Below are 23,848 nucleotides of genomic sequence, written 5' to 3'. Positions count from 1 at the left end.
CTCTGTTTTTTCCACCTATAAATACTAGAGTTCATGTAGCAGAGAGGCATATTTAAAACTACATGTTTTCTTTCCTTCATTTAAAAGGAAAGAAAGAGTAGAGAGAGATACTTAATGGGGTCACAGTGGAGAAAATTCAAGCATCCTGGCATCTCCATCTATACTTCAATCGATACCCATTACCACAAGCTACATCATGCATATGTAAAAAAAACACTTGCCATCTTAGTGAAAAATGGCACAGCAATTAAAATGTCAAAAAAGGCTAAGACAGTGTGAGATAAGTACAGTTATAATTTTACTTTAAAAATTCTCAATTCTCTAGTGTTCATTGAAGTGTTTTTCTAATAATTTAAAAATTTTAAATGCTAGCAAAGTTCAGACAGCTGCTTAGTATTTTATGTAAAAATTGTATATTTTCGATCACATTTGTTGTTTGGCTAAATTAAATGATGCATGTGGTCTTTAAATTTTTTTTCTCAATGACTTAAAGGCAGAACATACTCCATTATTTTATTTTCTTCCTTGAGCATAGGTAGATGTGGCTCCATAAAATAAAATATTCCAAGGAGGACTCCCTAACATGTGTTATTTCTTTGCAAGTCGCATAAGACATCCTAGGCAAATATCATTTAATAATAAAAATCATGATAACTAAATTATATTTAAAAGTCTCTGTCACTTCTCTTTGCAATATTTTTTTTTCTCATTAAAGTACCATTTAAATTTACTTTTGTTTTATTAGTTGGTCCACTTAGGCTAAGCTTGTTTGCTGGTGATCTCTGAGTAAGCTTAGGCGATATTATGAAAAGAGGGAGCCTGCTTGCCTACTGAATACAGTTAGAAACTGACTTCTGATGAGACATATAAGATAGAGAGCTTGTTCGTCCACAGTCCTTAGGCCCTCCACATAATCTCCACTTTCATCATTCTTAGTGAATGCTTAAGTGAAAACAGGAATAGAATATTTAATGTTATCTTTTTCCCTTTTTTGCCAGTAAGTAAAAATGCAAACCTGCACAGCTCCACCTCAGGGAACCCCAAGGGGGACATCTGTGCCAGCCAGGACTTAACCATCCACATCAAGTACCGAGGAAGCAGGGTAATGAGACCCTGACATGCTACCAGCTGACATATAGGTTTTATTAGATTAATAGCTCTGAAATGCCCGTAAGGCAGAATGAGTCGTTGCATATTCTCCAATTCTAGAAGGCAGAGAATTGTTCTAGTTCATAAAACAAGTAAATGCAACTCGTGTCTGTAAATCTTTTTTTAATCAGTGTTGTCTTTCTTTCCTCCTATTGTTGGGAGCGTATTTCTTTAAACACATTAATGATGCTTATGTAATACTTCTCATTCAATATCAACTTCTTTCCTTCTGTAAAAAAATTTCCTTTATTTTTAGATATTTTCAAGTGCTTTAAAGCATCTTATGTTCAACGATCTGTTCCAAAACCCCAAACATGCACAAAATATATCATTCCAAGAAAATCATGTTTCTCTACAATATAGAGTATTCTCAACTGTTCTCTAATATCGGGACTGAATGGTACCTTGTTTAAAAGATCTTTATATCTGCTTAAAACACTAAATGTCAAACTATGCATGTTTCTTAATATTTTGGATCAAATTAAAATTTTTATTCTTATTTTAAAAGTTAAGAGTTTTCAGTTCTCTATTTATATGGCGGCCCTCTTTATGCTTGCTGTGATCAGTAATCTAACTTGGCCCCCAAGATTTCCCTCTTACTGTGGTACATTCCTTGCATAATCCTGGGGACTAGGATTCTGACATCTCACTCCTGTGATTTGGTGTTGGTATATGGCACAGTTGATCTTAAAATAAGATATGATTTAATCACACAGTCCTTTAAGAGCAGAGAGTTTTCTCTGGTTGCGAGCAGAAGGGGAAGCAGAGAGATTTGACGTGTGGTAGAGGTTCAATATGAAGGAGGTTCTTTAGTGCTGAGATGCATGGACATAGGGCACAACCTGAAAGCAGCCTCTAGGAACTGAGTTCAGTCACTAGCTGATAGCTAGCAGGACAATGGGGACTTTAGTTCTACAACCACAGGGAAATTAATTCTGCCAACCGCCTAAGGGGATATGGAAGAGATCATTTCCTATTCAAGCCTCTAGGTGAGGATGTCTTTGACCAACACTTTGATTTCAACCTTATGAGACCCTGAGTAGAAGACCCAGCTAAAGTGTACCAGAATCCTGGCCAAGAGAAATGGCTCAATTATAAATTTGTGTTGTTTTAGCTGGCTACATTCACAGTGATGTTTTACATAAGAGTAGACAAATAATACGGTGTTAGATGAGTTGAGGAACTTCAGCTAAAGGCTCTATTTCTTGAATCTTCTAAGCCATTATTTTTAAGTTAAAAATATCAGTTGATATATATTGAACACTTACTATGCTAGGCATTGTTTTTCTATTTACATAGATTTTCTAATTTGGTCTTTACAGCTGCAGTGTGAGATGGTTTTACTATTAACTCCAACTTTTCAAATGAAGAAACTGAGGCTCTGAGAGTTTAAATGATTTCCTCAAGGTGAAAGTAGTTACTAAGATTCAAATCCAGAATAGAAAACCAAGAAGTTTGATGGCAGAGCTCATATACTTATCTCTCCTTTCATGGTTTCATAGAGCTTCAAAGCCCAAAGACCAGCTAAATATTCTAACTGGAAAACAATCAATGTGGCGAGGACCCTAGTCACCCCAAGTGAAACCTGTGACTGGAATAAGAAAATCACCTAGGGTCTTGTTAGAAATGCAGAATTTTAAACCCAAATTCAGATCTTCTGAATCAGCAGCTACATTTTATCAAGAACTTTAGGTGATTCATCTGCACATTAAATTTAAAGGTGGATATAAATTCCTTGTTTGCACTATGGCCTTAGGCAAGTCACTGCATCCTGACTCCGTATCATGTCACACTTCTGTAAAACAGAGATAAATTGCCAAAACAGAGATAAACTGCCAAATATTCTTTAAGGCTTAAGTCATGCCTAAGTGTTCAGCACATTATCTGCTAGATAAATCAGTAATCAATAAATAATAGCTGTTTTATTTTAATTTTTTTCATTGATGGATGTAGACAAAGGAGAATGGGGCTGGAAACTTCTCCATGTTTCCTTCGCTCTGGATCTCAGCATTGACTTCATGGAGGCAAAGTCCTGAATTGAAGATCCAGTCTTCCGGGAGGATGGTCAGGCCAGACAGAAAGTCTCGAATGAGATAGGGAAGACTTGGCAGCCCCATAGCCCATGAGTTAGTGTTCTTATTGAAGGACAGCCTGGATCTGGAGTTAGCTGTGTGCTTGCTTTTCTCTCCTGGAGGACAGAGCCACACGATTAAAATGGAATCTTGTGCTAGTTTTCCAAATGTACAATAGTGGCCACACTGCACTATCAAAACCTTCTTGTATTTTAATTATCTCTTTTCAGAAGTTGAGACTATTAGATCAGATACTGTGTGAATTGCAAACATTATTTTTCAAGCGGCCAAAGTATACAGTAAAATCTTAGTAATTAAATATACTGACTTTAACAGTTTTCAGTTACGCTCCTTTAAAAGCTGTTTTTCCTTTATTTATTTATTTTTTAACTGAGTCATAGTCTCTTTGTATTTAATCTTCTCCTTTGGAATTGCTTCTGAGGGGAAAATTACTTTTAAAATAATTTTCTCTACAATTAGGAAAATGAGGACCTACTGGCCTAATAAGCTCTTAATTGGGGAATTACTTGCTTCACTACTTGTTTCTATTGGCAGTAGAAAAATTGTAAAGAAACCAAAGGACTAACCCCTTTTCTGATTTCACCTTTGAAGAAAAGATTTTAGCCTGATACAAAAACTGTTAAGATCTTTATCTAAAACTCATAGAATGGTTTCTCAATTTTATACTTTTAAAAAAAATAAGCCCTATCACAAGCTTATGATGCTCTAAGCCAATATCTGACAAAGTGAGTTTCTTGACTTAATAATGTCTCCCACTTATTGCTTATTTTCCCTTTTTCAGTAGTCCCAGGTTCTTACATTTATTTTAATTCCATTCATCAGTTTGGGTATCTGGCTGCATATATTTGAAATGCCAAACTACCATTTAAAGGCTATATGACCTTAGGCAAGTCATTTAACCTCTCTGTGTCTTGGTTTCCACATGAGTAAAATGGTGTATATAGATTCATTCAGCAGGAATAAATACTAAATGGATTAATTCACATAATGCACTGAAATGCAATAAGTGCTTAATATGCATTAAATATTTATGCAAGGTGTTAAAATCTCATTTTCTTACTGAAGAAGTCTGTTTATCTCCAAGCTTAAACCAGGACCACCCTGCACAGTTGTGCAGTATGTGTACTGCACAATGGCATCTTATGGAGGGAGCCTTCAAGGGTAAAATTTCATCTCTTCTCCCATCACCGAGACACATGCTCCTCAGTTTAGCCAACTCACAGCAGGTTTGTTTTTCAGATTTTTCTGTCTAGAGGGGGCAACTATGTTTCTAATCGAGTAACTGGCAAAGATACACCTTACTGGAAAAGGTAACTAAGCACAGCTCTCTCTGCCCTAACACTTATGCCTGATAAATTTTTAGCTATTTTATTGAATTTGTATAGAAGTAAAGATTTCCTACTGAAACTCAAGTGAGAAAGTTTTCTAGGGGTCCACAGGCAGAAGAAACAATAGGACTAAGTTAGGGGAATCACTGCTTATTCTGAGTTAGCTGAGTGATTGTATAATATATTTTTTTCAAATTCTTACTACAGATGGCTTGAAATTTAGTCTAGAAAAACACAGAAAGCAAGGCAAGTAAAATGGATACAGGGAAGCATTATGATAGAGACACTTGCAGGCCTTTAAAAGGGAGACAACCAGTAAAGCATTATAGTTTGGAGCAGCATACTATATAATTGAGCATGCAGCTTGAAATCAGACATTGTTGTGAGTTGAATTTTGTCCCCCCAAATATATGGTCATATCCTAATCCCTGGAACCAGGGAAGATAACCTTATTTGGAAATAAACTATTTACAGATATAATCAAGTTAAGATGAGATCATACTGGATTAGGGTGGGCCCCAAATATGATGATTAGTGACTTTAAAAGAGGAAAGAAAGAGGGGTTTAGATCCAGAGACACATAGAAGGCATAACAGGAGGAAGGTCATTTGATGATATAGTTAGATATTGGAGTGATGTAGCTATAAACCAAGGCAACAACCAGAAGCCAGGTGAAAGGCATGGAGCAGATTTCCCTAAAAGCCTCAAGAAGGAACTGACTTTACGGACACTTTGATTGTAGTCTTCTGGTCTCCTAAACTGTGAGAAAGTACATTTCTGTTATTTGAAGCTGCCAAATTTGGGGAATTTGTTAGATCAGGCCTCGGAAACGAACACAGACATCCTCAGAAGCATTTCTATCTATATTGTATGATACTGGTCAAGTTCCCTTTCAAAGTCTTAGTATTATGGTGGTAGCCATTTTTCAATTTATAAATGCATCAAATCAATACACTTTACACCATAAACTTATACAATGCTACATGCCAATTATAACTCAATAAAGCAGGAAAAGACTAAAATAAATAAAAATGAACTAAAATCCATGATAATTTCAGTGAAAGAATATGGACAGTGGCCATGCATGAGCCACAGCCCAGAGGAGCATGAGTATTGAGACAATGTATGTAAGGAACTTAGAATAATGTCAAGTGCTTAATAAATGGTAGCTGTTAGTTATAGAAGCAGCAATAGTGACAGATGGGTGACGCTCAAAGGTTTAGGCAGTTGACATAAACAAGCATCATTCTTTCAATCACAGGACAAGTCTTCAAGTATGTGATAGATTTGTATGTGGTGAGGAAGAAGTATACACTGTTTAGGAACAAAATCCCAATGGAGCAGATGTACCAGTTAGGAAATCAGAAGGCAGAGAAAAATGTCATGGTTTGTGTACTTAAGGGTAGACATTAAGGGTATGAGACTGTCAGGATGGAAAACCAGACATCATGAATCTGGTTATCCTGATTATACCATGGGTTATCCTGACTACTGCCAGATAGGTGCTATGCAAGATACTCTAAAAAGAATAGAGACTTGTTATTAATACCCGATGCCTGTTCCTAGCAACTACTAGTCTCTTTTTTCTTGATAGGGCAAATCCTGGTGATTCCAGTTCCCTTTTGTTCTTGATAGGGCAAATGTGATTTCTGCCAATGCCACTTCATCAATAGTTTACCTTGAATTTTAATGTTGAGTGCGGGGCAGGGAAAGAGAAAACAAACTTCACCAAAAGAGACCCAGAAAGTATTGTAAACTGAGTGAAAAGCTGGAGACAGATACCTAGCCTGCTCCCTAAGAAAATGACTATTGTTCATCAAATGACATTGGTTCACTAAGAAAATGGCCCTGGAATTTAATTTGGCTGAAAGATCTTTTATGGAAGCAAAATAAGGTAGAGAATGGGAATAACAAACACGTATGGGAATAGGATGTTACTTAATTTTTACAGTAGATGAATTTCTGAGAAGCTAAGACTGGATGCACAAAGTTAAGTTTCTGTAAGAACACATTTAAAGAAATAATATCATAAAGATGTATCTATATATGCATTTATTATATATATCCATTTGCAGTAAACATCATTTCTGGACCTCCCTGAAGGTTATGGCTAAGATAGCCCTGTTTTATATGGTCTTGGCTTGTTTGTGTGGATGTGTAAATAGAAAATTCACAGCTTCCAGGAGGCTTTTGCTTTCCAGTGAAAAGCCTTCCCAGGAGGCTTTTCGCTTTCCGGATATAACTGTTCAAGAAAGAAACCACCTCAGCACTGCTTTGTTGTAAGAGCAAAACCACCTATCTACCAGATTTGAATATATAATTATTTTTCTTTGTCTATTATTAGGAAATATTAAAAGTAAGCATTAAGTTGGGGGCACTTTCCATGTTTTCAAATTTACTTGAATAAAGACATATCTCCCTCTCACCTACAGATGACCTACTTCCAGGTTACTAATATACTCTCCTCCCTTAATTTGGAAGCTAACGGTCTATGATTATTAGAAAATAGTATAAAATAATGGAATGGGGGCCATAAAACACAAAGTTATAAACATATTTTTGTTTCCAAATTATTGTGTCTATATTTTCCTTCTAAAATTATATTAATACAGAATATTTATTCATTTTGTGTTAAACATTTTTGAATCCTTGATTCCATTTGTTGCTAAACTGTATGAAAATTTGAAAATATAATCCTGATGGATAAAAGGGAAAATATTAAAATACCTATAGCAAGAAATTTTCCATGGCTCTCTCTAGCAGATTAATATTTTTTAATTGAAGTGTGGTTGATTCACAATACTGTGTTAGGTTCAGGTCTTCACCTTAGTGACTCAGTATTTTTCAAGATTATGTTCCATTATAGGCTATTACAAGGTAATGGGTATAATTCCTTGTGCTATATAAGAATATCCTTGTTGCTTATCTATTTTATACATAACTGTATCTGTTAATCCCAAAGTCCTAAATTGTCCTCCTCCACTCTCTCCTTTGGTAATCACAAGTTTGTTTTCTATATCCGTGAGTCTGTTTCTGTTTTGTATACACATTCATTTGTACTTTTTTTAAGATTCCACATATAAGTGATATCATATAGTATTTGTCTTTCTTGTCTGACTTACGTCTCAAAGCATAATATTCTCTAGGTCCATCCGCATTGCTGCAAATGAAAGTAATTCATTCTATCTTATGGCTGAATAATACTTCATTATGTAGATAAATATATAGGCTTAAGAAGATGTGGTATATTACGTATATACATAATCTTCTGCTAATGGGTGCTTGGGTTGCTTCCACGTCTTGGCTATTGTAAATAGTGCTGCTGTGAAAATTGGGGTAGGTGCATGTATCTTTTCAAATTAATGTTTTCATTCTTTCTAGATAGATACCCATATGGTAGTTCTATATTCAGTTTTATAAGGAATCTCCATACTGTTTTCCATAGTGTCTGCACCAATTTATGTTCCCACCAACAGTGTGAGAGTTCCCCTTTCTCCACATCCTCTCCAACATTTGTCTTCTGTAGACTTTTTGATGATAGCCATTCTGATTGGTGTGAGATACCTCGCTGTGGTTTCTATTTGCAATTCTCTAATAATTAGCAATGTTGAGCATCTCTTCATGTGTTTGTTGGCCATCTGTATGCCTTCTTTGGAAAAATATCTATTCAAGTGTTTTGTCCATTTTTTATGTGTGTTGTTTGTTTTTTTTTGTAATTGAGTTGTATGAGCTGTTAGTGTATTTTGGATATTAAACCCTTGACAGTTGCATCATTTGAGAATATTTTCTCCTATTCCATAGGTTGTCTTTTGGTTTTGTGGATGGTTTCCTTTGCTGTGCAAAAGCTTTTAAGTTTAATCAGGTCCCATTTGTTTATTTTTGCTTTTATTTATTTTGCCTTTGGAGAATGACCCAAGAAAAAAATATTGCTATGATTTATGTCAAACAGTGTTTCACTCTTCCAGGAGTTTTGTGGTTTCATGTCTTACATTTAGGCCTTTAAACTATTTTGAGTTTATTTTTGTATATGGTGTGAGGGAATGTTTTAATATCATTGTTTTACATGTGACTGTCCAGTTTTCCCAGCACCACTTGTCGATGAGACTGTCTTTTCTGCATTCTATATTCTTGCCTACTTTGACATAGATTAATAGGCCAAAAATGTGTGGGTTTATTTCTGGGCTGTCTATTCTTTTCCATTGGTCTTTGTGTCTGTTTTTGTGCCAATACCATGCTGTTTTGATTACTGTAGCTTTGCAGTACAGTCTGAAGACTGGGAGGGTTATACCTCCAGCTTTGTTCTTTTTTCTCATGATTGCTTTGGCAATTCAGGATCTTCTGTGGTTCCATATAAATTTTAGGATTATTTGATCTAGTGCTGTGAAAAATGTTCTGGATATTTTGACAGGGATTGTGTTAAGTCTGTAGATTACTTTGGGTAGTACAGCCATTTTAATAATATTAATTCTTCCAATCCTAGAGCATGGTATATCTTCCCATTTCTTTGAATCATCTTCAATTTCCTTCATCAATGTTTTATAATTTTCAGAGTTTAAGTCCTTCACCTCTTTGGTTAACTTTACTCTTGGGTATTTTTTTTAAATTATTTATTTATTTATTTGGGGCTGTGTTGGGTCTGCGTTGCTGTGTGCGGGCTTTCTCTAGTTGTGGTGAGCGGGGGCTACTCTTCTTGCGGTGCACGGCTTCTCATTGTGGTGACTTTTCTTGTTGGGAGCACGGGCTCTAGGTGCACGGGCTTCAGTAGTTGTGGCACGCAGGCTTAGTAGTTGTGGCACACAGGCTTAGTTGCTCCACAGCATGTGGGATCTTCCCGGACCAGGGCTCTCACCCATGTCCCCTGCATTGGCAGGTGGATTCTTAACCACTGCACCACCAGGGAAGTCCACTCTTGGGTATTTTTGATGTAATTTTAAAGGAAAAAAATTTTTTTTTACTTTCTCTTTCTGTTATTTCAATATTAGTGTATAGAAACACAGGACATTTCCATATATTAATCTTGCATTTTAATGGTGATGTTATAGGCACTTTGACTTGAGTACTTAATATAAGGTACTTCATATGTATTTAATTTATATTATTGCAAGATTAAACACTTAAATACACCATCAACAGGAGAATTTATGTCATAATGCCCTCTAAAAGTAGTTAAATGGTGTTATAGGTCACCACATCTTTATTAACACATGTTGATCAGAATTCTAATGTTAAAAATATATTGCTTGTTTTGTGGGTCATTATGATTAAGTGTTTGCAGCTATTAGAATCATATTTCGATAAGGTGTATTTGTATAACCCAGGTACATGTTCTTGCTAGAAAAAAATGTTTAAATGGTAAGAATTGTATGATGGAAAGAAGTGGGCAATTTCTGTATATCTATTGCAAGTCCCTGAAATGAAATATGTTCAGATTGAATTTCTGAACTACGTGATACTCTCAATTTCAACTCTTAGATCTTCTCTTTCTCTACTTATCTGTGAGTATGGTAATTCATTCCTTAATCAATGCATTGCTTCATCTGTCAAAAAATGTTTATTTTACGCCTGCTATGTCCCTACTGTGTGACTGCCTTGAAACTGTTGATTCCACAAAGTGCTTTCTGCTATAGTTCACCAGACTTTAGAAATTAAGTACTTGACTGTACATTCTCATGTCTATTTTGCCATTATCTGTCATTACCCTTTCATTCTCCCTCTGTCTCTATCCCTATTCCTAGCTCATGGGTTAAGAAATGGACAGATAAGTGTATTTATTCTTAGGAAGAGTTAGAGAATAGGGATTCATAAAAACACATCAAGGGCAAAAGCATCACAAAGGTAATAACTAGAGTTTTACTTGTTTGGAGACAATTTGAATTTGTTGAGTACCTATCAGGATCAAGGTGGCAGGCTAATTCAACCAGCACTCACAATATTTCAGTAAATAGTTAAGAACCTCCTTCATGAATGCTGAAAATCCAGTGGCAAGAATAGAGACCTCATAAAAAGTTGATGTGATATGATCCTAGAACCCCTAATAACTAATTGTATGGCTTTGGATAAAATTTAATAATTTAATTTTATATTTTAATGTACATACTCACATACATGCACAATTATTTTTACACAGTTGTATATATATGATTTTAGTACATGATTTTATTGCAAATGGCAGTAGCCCTTTTCTCACAAAAGGCAACTCTCTTGACATGGGGTTGAAGAAAACTATATTCAAGTACCACATTTCCAGAATCCCTCACTTCTTTGGATAAGTAATTAAACTACTCAGAGTTTTAGTGTCTTCCTCTGTAAAATAATGAAGGATTTTTGTGCTTCATTTCAGCTCTGGGATTCTATTTACCTTTTAATAGTATAAACTTAGTCTCTCTACCTAGAAATTCAGTAAAATTTTAACAGATTGCCATAATCTGATTTGATTCTAAAGAATACATAGTTTATTTAACCAGATAGTTTAAAAATTACATAAAATATAAATTGCATGGAACTCAAATAACAATGATTTCAATTGACACTCAATGCATACATAAGAAAATATGGAGGGCTTCCCTGGTGGCACAGTGGTTGAGAGTCCGCCTGCTGATGCAGGGGACACGGGTTTGTGCCCTGGTCCGGGAGGATCCCACATGCCGTGGAGCAGCTAGGCCTGTGAGCCATGGCCACGGAGCCTACGCGTCCGAAACCTGTGCTCCGCAACGGGAGATGCCATAGCAGTGAGAGGCCCGCATAACGCAAAAAAAGTCACTGGCTACAATGGGAAGAAATTATGTTAGGGAGCCAGGGCAGGACACAATATAAGAGGTTACTGTAATAAATCACGTGAAAGGAGATGGTGGCTTCCCCTAACATAAAATATGAGATGGAATCAGAAGCGGTCCCACATGTTTATAAGGAAAAGTCAACAGTTTGCTGATGGATTGATTGTTGAACTAGAAATTATGAGCAAGTTGAATGAATTTTAAAGAAATATAGAAGAAACCTCAGCATTATTCAAAAGCTTTTAGGAATGACCTCGAATAAAGAAAGAAAATGGTGGCACAAGAGATAGTGGATAATTGAAGGAGAAAAAAAAAAGTCATACTTCTCTATCATTTATGAAACATTGATACTATATTAAAATAGACTATGTAAGTTATTGGGATATTTCTTTTTCTCAGCTCAATTTGTAACTAATTTTTCCAGGAATCTAGAGAAAATACTAAATTACATGTTCAAAAAGTTTACTTAAGATAATGTTGATAGGTTTCAACAATTGGATCAAATATTTCAATAAATTTTCTCCAATACTTTTTAGTTTATATCACAAATTAGTCATTAAATCTTTCATGTATTCACATATTCTTCAAATTGAGTGATGAGCTGAGAAGCAGCCCTATGTTACTCCCTACAAGTTCTAGGTACTTTCTGGGATGTCAAAATAATAAGATGGAAAACATTTTCAGAAAGGAATTTAAAATCTTGTTCCAGGAACAACTCACATCAGCCTCAGAAAATTGCATGTCCCTGAAGTCAGATAAATTTAATTCAATTTAAATAACATTGCAAGGTATTTATCTATGTTTGCCATAAAATTTACCTGACCCCTGGTTATGAATCTATATATTTAACTATGTAAATTTAATTTTGGCTGATGTGAGTTGTTCCTGGAATACATATGCATAACTGATGTCAGACTGTCAATATCACTAAGCCTTTGACAGACTTCCACTTTTACCTTATAACAAGGTTGGGAGTTTGGAGGACATTTTTATGTAATTCTTATTAACTAAACAGGTAGGGGATTACAATTGGTTAAAATTGGATATAGGGCAGATGCCTCTTTATAACAAATAAAATACACTGCAATCTTCAATTCCAATCTTTTGTTTTACCTTTAGTACAAAAATCTAGTTGGATTTTTGTACTAGTACGAAAATCTAGTTACATATTAGTTGGATAAGATTAATATTAACCCAAATCTACTTGTTTTCTGGAAATGAATTGGACTGTAACCAGTACATATGATTTTCAAGATTTACTGATTTTTAGATCTTAGAAATTAATTATATGTCTGAACCACTTATTGGATGGAGAAAAAAAGAAAATTTTATGGTTCTAGAGAAAATAATTTATTCCCTAAAATTGTGCCCTGACTAGAGTGGATAAAAGGACTAACCCTTCATAGATCAAAATCATAGATTTATGCTTGAATAGAAGTGATCGAACATTCTAGTAAAAATATATAGATGTTAAAGTGTAGCCTAATGAACAATCAATAAGTCAATAAATATTCTGAGAACCTACAATGTACCAGTTGACTGTCCTCTCTTGGATGAAGGTCTTTCTTTGGTTCTTGTGACAGCTTTTTCTACTACTCAGCAATTCCTTCTCAGAGTCCCGTGCCAGTCTTCCTTCCTCTACTCAGCAGAGACTTTCTCTTCTCCTACTGTCTAGTGTAACCCTGTGTGATCTCATTTATCTCATGGCTTTAGTTATCATCCATACTTTGATGAGTCCCAAATGATATATCTTGCTCACATTCAACTTGAGAATGCTTGCGCATTTCAAGGCACATCAAGTTCAGCATGTCCAAAATTCAAGTCTTATGCTTAACCCAGATTCACTTGTCCAGTGTTTTCTGCTTCAAATCATGGCACTGCCATCTTCTTGATTTCTCATTCCAAAAACCTGTGAGTAATATTTACGTGATAGATTCTGCAACCAAACCATTGGATTTTGAATACCACCTCTACTCATATGGCTGCATGACTTTGAGAAAGTTATTTAATATGTCTTACCCTTCACTCATATATGATATTAGAGTAATAACAGTGCTACTTTAGATGGTTATTGTGAGGATTAAATGAACTAATAAATATGAAACACTTAAAATGGTGACTGGTACCAACAGGTGCTATATGAGTGTTAGCTATTGCTTTTATTATTATTTTTACCTTTATCTTCCTTGACCCAGACCTTTCACATTCAATCAATCACTAAGGTCTCCCATTTCTAACTCCAAAATATTTTTCAATTCTATTATCTTTGTGTTCACCTTCTTGGCCACACCCACCGTTATCTGTCTTCTAGTTGTAGAACTACTCATTTCACTGACTTGCTTAATACTGCTTAATGGCTTCCCAACAGTTTTAGGAAAAAGATCAAAATGTTTAACAATATAAAAACCTTGCTGACCAGCCTAGCCTTAGTGGTACCTCTCGTCCCTAATACGTATCCATCACCTCTTTCTCAGTAATCTCTTTACTCTGCACACCTTCCATTTTCACTAAGGAGCTAAGAACCCTCTCTTCTCCTGATGCTGTCCCATTTACTCTTTAAGTCTCGACTTAATTTGACTTCTTCCAGGACACATCCCTAAACACCCACCTTTCTCAGAGGACTAACTTGCTCCATATACTCACATGAAAACCATACACTTTCCCTTCATAGATGTTACTACCATTCTAATTAAGTAATTATCAAGGTAACTTTCTGTTCACATCTGTCTCAAAGGAAATGTTAGTGAGAAATAGAGAATCATGCCATTAAAACATCACTTTATCATTAATATCCAACACATGGCTTCACCATAGTAAATGTTCAATAAATATCCAATCAATTAAGGAATAAATGTCTGGCACTATGCCCTGCTCTCATGAGATTACAGTTTTGTAGGAGAGGAGAGAGTCAGCAAAAACAAGTATGAGGAGTGTTATGAAGGAGATATGTGTCATGCTGCTTACTAGGGGGACAGTCCCTGACTTCAGCTGGGTTGATAGAGAAGGGCTTCATAAGGAAACTTCATGCTTCAGATGGAGATGAAAGGTGACTAAGTGTTGTCTGGGTGAAAGCACTGGAGTGTGAGGGGGGCAGGTGGGGGCAGGACCCACAGACAGTGAAGCAGAAGAAAGTATAGTATGTTTAGGATGGGGACACAGGCAGCCAGTCCAGGGGATGATGGAAGTTTGCCTGCAGGACATTTCCTTGGGGTCCAGTGTGTTCTAAACCCAGAGGTTTTGCCAAAATGTTCTGCTGTAAATCAAAGCTTCTGAGACTTTCTGACTCCTCTGAGATGAAAGGGGAGAACTTAGTTCACATAATGCCATGTTGAGGACTCAGGATCTGATTCAATTTTAATAAAAATAATAATAGTAATAAAGAAATTTGTTGATTTTTGCTGTAAGTTATAGTCAATAGAATAAAGTTCTTAGCTTATATATATACACACACACATACACACAGAAATACACATAGACACACACATACACAAAGGTAGATAGAGAAAGGTCTGAAAAAATACATACCAGGAGGACCTTCAAGATGGCGGAGGAGTAAGACGTGGAGATCACCTTCCTCCCCACAAATACATCAGAAATACATCTACATGTGGAACAGCTCCTACAGAACACCTACTGAATGCTGGCAGAAGACCTCAGACCTCCCAAAAGGCAAGAAACTCCCCACATACCTGGGTAGGGCAAAAGAAAAAAGAAAAAACAGAGGCAAAAGAATAGGGACAGACCTACACCTCTGGGAGGGAGCTGTGAAGGCGGAAAGGTTTCCACACACTAGGAAGCCCCTTCACTGGCGGAGACTCTGGGTGGCAGGGGGGGCAGCTTTGGAGCCATGGAGGAGAGCACAGCAACAGGGGTGTGGAGGTCAAAGCAGAGAGATTCCCGCACAGAGGATCGGTGCCGACCAGCACTCACCAGCCCAAGAGGCTTGTCTGCTCACCTAACGGGGCGGGTGGGGTCTGGGAGCTGAGGCTCCGGCTTTGGAGGTCAGATCCCAGGGAGAGTACTGGGGTTGGTTGCGTGAACACAGCCTGAAAGGGGCTAGTGTGCCACAGCTAGCTGGGAGGGAGTCCGGGAAAAAGTCTGGAACTGCCTAAGAGGCAAGAATCCATTGTTCCGGGGTGTGCGAGGAGAGGAAATTCAGAGCACTGCCTAGACCAGTTTCAGAGATGGGTGTGAGTGCAGCTATCAGTGCGGACCCCAGAGATGGGCATGAAATGCTAAGGCTGCTGCTGCAGCCACCAAGAAGCCTGTGTGCAAGCACAGGTCACTCTCCACACCTCCCCTCCGGGGAGCCTGTGCAGCCTGCCACTGCCAGGGTCCCGTAATCCAGGGACAACTTCCCCGGGAGAACACACGGCAGCCTCAGGCTGGTGCAACGTCATGCTGGCTTCTGCTTCTGCAGGCTCGCCCCGCATCTGTACCCCTCCCTCCCCCAGGCCTGAGTCAGACAGAGCCCCGGAACCAGCTGCTCCTTTAACCTCTCCTGTCTGGGTGGGGAACAGATGCCCTCAGATGACCTACATGCAGAGATGGGGCCAAACCCAAAGAAGAACCCCAGGAGCTGTGCGAACAAAGAAGCGAAAGGGAAATTTCTCCCAGCAGCCTCAGGAAAAGCAGATTAAATCTCCACAATCAACTTGATGTACCTTGCAACTGTGGAATACCTGAATAGAGAACAAATCTTCCCAAAACTGAGACAGTGGACTTTGAGAGCAACTGTAGACTTGGGGTTTGCTTTCTGCATCTAATTTGTTTCTAGTTTTATGTTTATCTTAGTTTAGTATTTAGAACTTATTATCACTGGTAGATTTGTTTATTGATTTGGTTGCTCTCTTCCTTTATATATATATATATATATAATTTTTTTTTTCTTTTCTCTCTTTTGGTGAGCATGTATGTATATGCTTCTTTGTGTGATTTTGTCTGTAGCGGTTTGCTTTTACCATTAGTCCTACGGTTCTCTCTGTTCATTTTTTTTTTAGTATAGTGCTTTTTATCAGTGGTGGATTTATTGGTTTGGTTGCTCTTTTCTTTTTTCGTATTACTGTTTTATTTATTTTATTTTAATGATATTTTTTTATTTTTTATTTTAATAACTTTATTTTATTTATTCTTTTCTTTCTTTCTTTCTTTCTTTTTCTTTCTTTCTTTCTTTCTTTCTCTCTCTCTCTTTCTTTCCTTCCTTCCTTCCTTCTTTCTTTCTTTCTTTCTTTTCTTTTCTTTTCTTTTCTTTTCTTTTCTTTTCTTTTCTTTTCTTTTCTCACTTTTTTTCTGAGCTGTATGGCTGACAGGGTCTTGGTGCTCTGGCCAGTTGTCAGGCCTGAGCCTCTGAGGTGGGAGATCCTAGTTCAGGACATTGATCCACCAGAGACCACCTGGCCCCTTGTAATATCAGTTGGCGAGAGCTCTCCCAGAGATCTCCGTCTCAACCCAAAGACCCAGTTCCACTAAACGGCCAGCAAACTTCAGTGCTGGACACCCCATGCCAAATAACTATCAAGACAGGAACACAACCCCATCCATTAGCAGATAGGCTGCCTAAAATCATAATAAGTTCACACACACCCCAAGCACACCACTAGACACGGTCCTGCCCACCAGAGAGACAAGATCCAGCCTCATCCACCAGAACACAGGCAACAGTCCCCTCCACCAGGAAGCCTACACAACCCACTGAACCAACCTTAGCCACTGGGGGCAGACACCAAAATCAACAAGAACTATGGACCTGCAGCCTGTGAAAAAGAGACCCCAAACACAGTAAGTTAAGCAAAATGAGAAGACAGAGAAACACACAGAAGATGAAGGAGCAAGGTAAAAACCCACCAGACCTAACAAATGAAGAGGAGATAGGCAGTCTACCTGAAAAAGAATTCAGAATAATGATAGTAAAGATGACCCAATCTTGGAAATAGAATGGAGAAAATACAAGAAACATTTAGCAAGGACCTAGAAGAACTAAAGAACAAACAAACAATGATGAAGAACATAATAAATTAAATTAAAAATTCTCTAGAAGGAATCAATAGCAGCATAACTGAGGCAGAAGAACGGATAAGTGACCTGGAAGATAAAATAGTGGAAATAACTACTGCAGATCAGAATGCAGAAAAAAGAATGAAAAGAATTGAGGACAGACTCAGAGACCTTTGGGACAACATTAAATGCACCAACATTTGAATTATAGGGGTCCCAGAAGAAGAAGAGAAAAAGAAAGGGACTGAGAAAATATTTGAAGAGATTATAGTTGAAAAGTTCCCTGATATGGGAAAGGAAATAGTCACCCAGGTCCAGGAAGCACATAGAGTCCCATACAGGATAAATCCAAGGAGAAACATACCAAGACACATATTACTCAAACTATCAAAAATTAAATACAAAGAAAAAATATTAAAAGCATCAAGGGAAAAGCAACAAATAACATACAAGGGAATCCCCATAAGGTTAACAGCTGATCTTTCAGCAGAAACTCTGCAAGCCAGAAGGGTGTGACAGGACATATTTAAAGTGATGAAAGGGAAAAACCTACCACCAAGATTACTCTACCCAGCAAAAATCTCATTCAGATTTGATTGAAAAATTAAAACCTTTACAGACAAGCAAAAGAGAATTCAGCACCACCAAACCAGCTTTACAACAAATGCTAAAGGAACTTATCTAGGCAGGAAACACAAGAGAAGGAAAAGACCTACAATAACAAACCCAAAACAATTAAGAAAATGGTAATAGGCACATACATATTGATAATTACCTTAAAGGTAAATGGATTAAATGCTCCAACCAAAAGACATGGACTGGCTGAATGGATAAAAAAACAAGAACCATATATATGCTGTCTACAAGAGACCCACTTCAGACCTAGGGACACATACAGACTGAAAGTGAGGGGATGGAAAAAGATATTCCATGCAAATGGAAATCAAAAGAAAGCTGGAGTAGCAATTCTCATATCAGACAAAATAGACTTTAAAATAAAGACTATTACAAGAGAGAAAGAAGGACACTACATAAGGATAAAGGGATCAATCCAAGAAGAAGATATAACAATTGTAAATATTTATGCATCCAACATTGGAGCACCTCAATACATAAGGCAAATGCTAACAGCCATAAAAGGGGAAATCAACAGTAACACAATCATTGTAGGGGAATTTTAACACCCCACTTTCACGAATGTACAGATCATTCAAAATGAAAATAAACAAGGAAACACAAGCTTTAAATGATACATTAAACAAGATGGACTTAATTGATATTTATTGGACATACCATCCAAAAACAACAGAATACACTTTCTTCTCAAGTGCTCATGGAACATTCTCCAGGATAGATCATATCTTGGGTCACAAATCAAGCCTTGGTAAATTTAAGAAAATGGAAATCGTATCAAGTATCTTTTCCAAGTACAACACTGTAAGACTAGATATCAATTACAGGAAAAAACCTGTAAAATATACAAACACATGGAAGCTAAACAATACTACTAAATAACCATGAGATCAAAGAGGAAATCAAAAAATACCTGGAAACAAATGACAATGAAAACATGACGACCCAACACCTATGGGATGCAGCAAAAGCAGTTCTAAGAGGGAGGCATATAGCAGTGCAAACCTACCTTAAGAAACAAGAAACATCTCAAATAAACAACCTAACCTTACACCTAAAGCAATTAAAGAAAGAAGAAAAAAAATACCCAAAGTTAGCAGGAGGGAAATCATAAAGATCAGATCAGAAATAAATGAAAAAGAAATGAAGAAAATGATAGCAAAGGTCAATAAAACTAAAAAGCTGGTTCTTTGAGGAGATAAACAAAATTGATAAACCTTTAGCCAGACTCATCAGGAGAAAAAGGGGAAAGTCTCAAATCAATAGAATTAGAAATGAAAAACGAGAAGTAACAACTGACACTGCAGAAATACAAAGGATCATGAGAGATTACTACAGGGAACTCTATGCCAATAAACTGGACAACCTAGAAGAAATGGACCAATTTTTAGAAAAGCACAACCTTCTGAGACTGAACCAGGAAGAAATAGAAAATATAAACAGACCATTCACAAGCACTAAAATTGAAACTGTGATTAAAAATCTTCCAACAAACAAAAGTCCAAGACCAGATGGCTTCACAGGTGAATTCTATCAAACATTTAGAGAAGAGCTAACACCTATCCTTCTCAAACTCTTCCAAACTATATCAGAAGGAGGAATACTCCCAAACTCATTCTACAAGTGATGGTGATTCCACCATCACCCTGATACCAAAACCAGACAAAGATGTCATAAAGAAAGAAAACTACAGGCCAATATCACTGTTGAACATAGATGCAAAAATCCTCAACAAAATACTAGCAAAGAGAATCCAACAGCACATTAAAAGGATCATACACCATGATCAAGTGAGATTTATCCCAGGAATTCAAGGATTCTTCAGTATATGCAAATCAATCAATGTGATAAACTGTATTAACAAATTGAAAGATAAAAACCATATGGTCATCTCAATAGATGCAGAGAAAGCTTTCAACAAAATTCAACACCCAGTTATGATAAAAACCCTGCAGAAAGTAGGCATAGAGGGAACTTACCTAAACATAATAAAAGCCATTTACGACAAACCCACAGCCAACATCATTCTCAGTGGTGAAAAACTGAAACAATTTCCATTAAGATCAGGAAGAAGACAAGGTTGCCCACTATCCTCATTATTCAACATAGTTTTGCAAGTTTTAGCCACAACAATCTGAGAAGAAAATGAAATAAAAGGAATCCAAATCAGAAAAGAAGTAAAACTGTCACTGTCTGCAGATGACATGACACTATACATAAAATATCCTAAAGATGCTACCAGAAAACTACCAGAGCTAATCAATGAATTTGGTAAAGTAGCAGGATACAAAATCAGTGCACAGAAATCTCTCACATTCCTATACACTAATGATGAAAAATCTGAAAGAGAAATTAAAGAAACACTCCCATTTACCATAGCAACCAAAAGAATAAAATACCTAGGAATAAACCTACCTAAGGAGACAAAATACCTGTATGCAGAAAACTATAAGACACTCATGAAAGAAATTAAACATGACACAAACAGATGGTGAGATATATCATGTTCTTCGATTGGAAGAATCAACATTGTGAAAATGACTCTACTACCCAAAGCAATCTACAGATTCAATGCAATCCCTATTAAACTACCAATGGCATTTTTCACAGAACTAGAACAAAAAATTTCACAATTTGTATGGCAACACAAAAGACCCCGAATAATCAAAGCAATCTTGAGAAAGAAAAACAGAACTGGAGGAATCAGGCTCCCTTACTTCAGACTATATTACAAAGCTATTTGAAATTATTTTCAAATGAAGCAACTGACAGGATTAATCTCCAAAATATACAAGTAGCTCATGCAGCTCAATATCAAAATATCAAACAATCCAATCCAAAAATGGGCAGAAGATCTAAATAGACATTCCTCCAAAGAAATATACAGATTGCCAACAAACACATGAAAGGATGCTAAACATCACTAATCATTAGAGAAATGCAGATCAAAACTACAATGAGATATCACCTCACACTGGTCAGAATGGCCATCATCAAACAATATACAATCAATAAATGCTGTAGAGGGTGTGGAGAAAAGGGAACCCTCTTGCACTCTTGGTGGCAGCCACTATGGAGAACAGTATGGAGGTTCTGTAAAAAATAAAAATAGAACTACCGTATGACTCAGCAATCCCACTACTGGGCATATACCCTGAGAAAACCATAATTCAAAAAGAGACATGTACCACAATGTTCATTGCAGCACTATTTACAATAGCCAGGACATGGAAGCAACCCAAGTGTCCATCAACAGATGAATGGATAAAGAAGATGTGGCACATATGTACAATGGAATATTACTCGGCCATAAACAGAAACGAAATTGAGTTATTTGTAGTGAGGTGGATGGATCAAGAATCTGTCTTACAGAGTGAAATAAGTCAGAAAAAGAAAAACAAATACCGTATGCTAACACATATATGTGGAATCTTAAAAAAAAAAATCTTCTGAAGAACCTAGGGGCAGGATAGGGATAAAGATGAAGATGTAGAGAATGGACTTGAGGACACAGGGAGGGGGAAGTGTAAGCTGGGATGAAGTGAGAGAGTGGTATGGACATATATACACTACAAAATGTAAAATAGATAGTGGGAAGCAGCCGCATAGCACAGGGAGATCAGCTTGGTGCTTTGTGACCACCTAGAGGGGTGGGATAGGGAGGGTGGGAGGGAGCCGCAAGACGGAGGGGATATGGAGATATATGTATACATATAGCTGATTCACTTTGTTATACAGCAGATACTAACACACCATTGTAAAGCAATTATACTCCAATAAAGGTGTTAAAAGAAAATAAAGAAATAATATGAATGAAATGGTTAACACAGAACCTAGCATATAAGCACTTAATAAATAGTAAATATTAAAAAGAAAATACATACCAAAAAGTAAGACTGGACTTATGTGAAAGGGGGACTACAGCTTTTTTACCTTATACCCTTTCTTTTGTTTGAAATTGTCTATCCAGCATATGCTTTGGCATTATTTCTCTGATCCAAACTTTTAAAATGTAGGTAAATATTGAGCCGAAATATGTGTTTAATCTAATATACATCATTTGACGAGTGTGCTAGAGTATGTGAAATGTATCTTTAGCTGAAAAAATTTCACACTTATGTTTATATTGGATAAAGGTAATGTGGGATAAGAGCATAATTCTAGAGCTCTGAGCTAATATTTATACAATTTTAATCACTAAACTGAGGAGTTGATTTTCTATGCTGCTCCATATGTAGGATCTCTCTGCCTCCGTCTCAGCCATGCAAAGGAGTAAAAGTTCCAGTGATTTGTTTGGCAACACGTTTCTGAAAGGCTGTTTGGTCCAGCTGCCTTTACTTTGTTTCATCAAGAGACTTTGCAAAACTAAAGTAGTTCTTCATGATGAACTGGCAGGAAAGTGCCAAGATTGTTTTATTGCTTAGCAACTTGGCAGTAGGAAATGTTAAAATACTACAATCTCTTATATCTTTGAAATGAGACGGATGGCTTTCATGCTCAAATGTGATTAAGATGCAGCCACATGGCCTTGGCTTATATTTTGAGCTGGTAGGAGGAAGACAAAGAAATTGGATACTTTAAAATATACTAATAGTAGTTTCTCAGGAAACCTTGGCTGGTTTGAGCCAAATGCTAATCTAAGGAATTAAGCTGTCTCCATTTTGATGTTGATAAGTGCTGCAATCCCCATTGATCAATGGGATTTCCTCTGCGTTTGGGAAGGAGGGCTACATCTATTGAGAAACTGTGTGCCAAGTAAAATCCTGAGATAAACAACTTCACAGAAGGGAAACTGACAGTTTACCATACATTCCCAGAATTTAAAGAGCTGTAGTTTGCTTTCTTTTTGTACAAATTATGGAATGGGTGAAAGTGATAGAGTGACGACACCAGCTGAATGGAAGCATAATGTAGATAACTATTGCAGAATGCCTTATCACACGGTTCTGCCAACACACATGCTTCCTGCAAACCTCCTACAACTTAAACACACAGGCTCTTCTTAACTAATGATGCCAATTTTGCAGATTGATTAGTGGCTTTCTACTGTGAATACTCACCTACAAAGGAGCATATATTAACTGGTGAATACAGGATTTTTTTTACTAAGATGAAGACCACCTTGACAAATATATAAATCATAAGAATAGAATTAATAAACCCCAGTGTTGTTAACCTTCCAGAATTATTATTACTGTTTTTTTTTTTAATAGAGAGAAGTAGTATTTGGGGAAAAACTAGAAGATTTCAAATTTCACCAAAACTTCAAATTATTAGAAGGAACATTTTAAAAGAATACCTGCTTACCCGAATACTTTATCTATAGGATTTCATGTTGTGATTGACATTAAGGAGGAACAGTATTTGTTAATTGATAGGATTTCCATTTATATCTAGCCTCTCCATGCACTTGGATGCATCCTACTTGTTTATAAATTAATAACTGAAAATAAAAAGATGGGATTTACTATGTCAAAAATTGGAGAGGAATAAATTGACAGTGAACCAAAATATTAAATTACAGCTTCTGTCTGAATAATGTTAAAATTAAGATCTTGTAGAAATAGCTTAAAATCTGTTTGTTCTTACTCATATTCAAACATGCATTTGATGTGTTAAAAATTAAACTTAATTTCCATTAAGCTTCCATTGATCTCAAAGACAATAAAATAAAGGACTTTGGCTAAATATAGAAAGAACACATTTATTTTCATTTTGTTTTAATTTGCCCAAGTTTTATTTCTTTAAAACATCAATATAGCCACTTTAGGAGAAATTTTTAAGAAGGAAAAGCAACTAAAATTTTTACAAACATTAAAAAAACACATTTAAATAAATCCACTGATTAGTACAGAATTGGTTTAAGTATAATTGTTTT

This window comes from Delphinapterus leucas, chromosome 3, assembly GCF_059928025.1.
Source record: "Delphinapterus leucas isolate spDelLeu-1000000601 "Yukka" chromosome 3, BTC_Dleu_Yukka2, whole genome shotgun sequence".
Classification (NCBI taxonomy): Eukaryota; Metazoa; Chordata; class Mammalia; order Artiodactyla; family Monodontidae; genus Delphinapterus; species Delphinapterus leucas.
Note: the sequence above shows the minus strand (reverse complement) of the source record.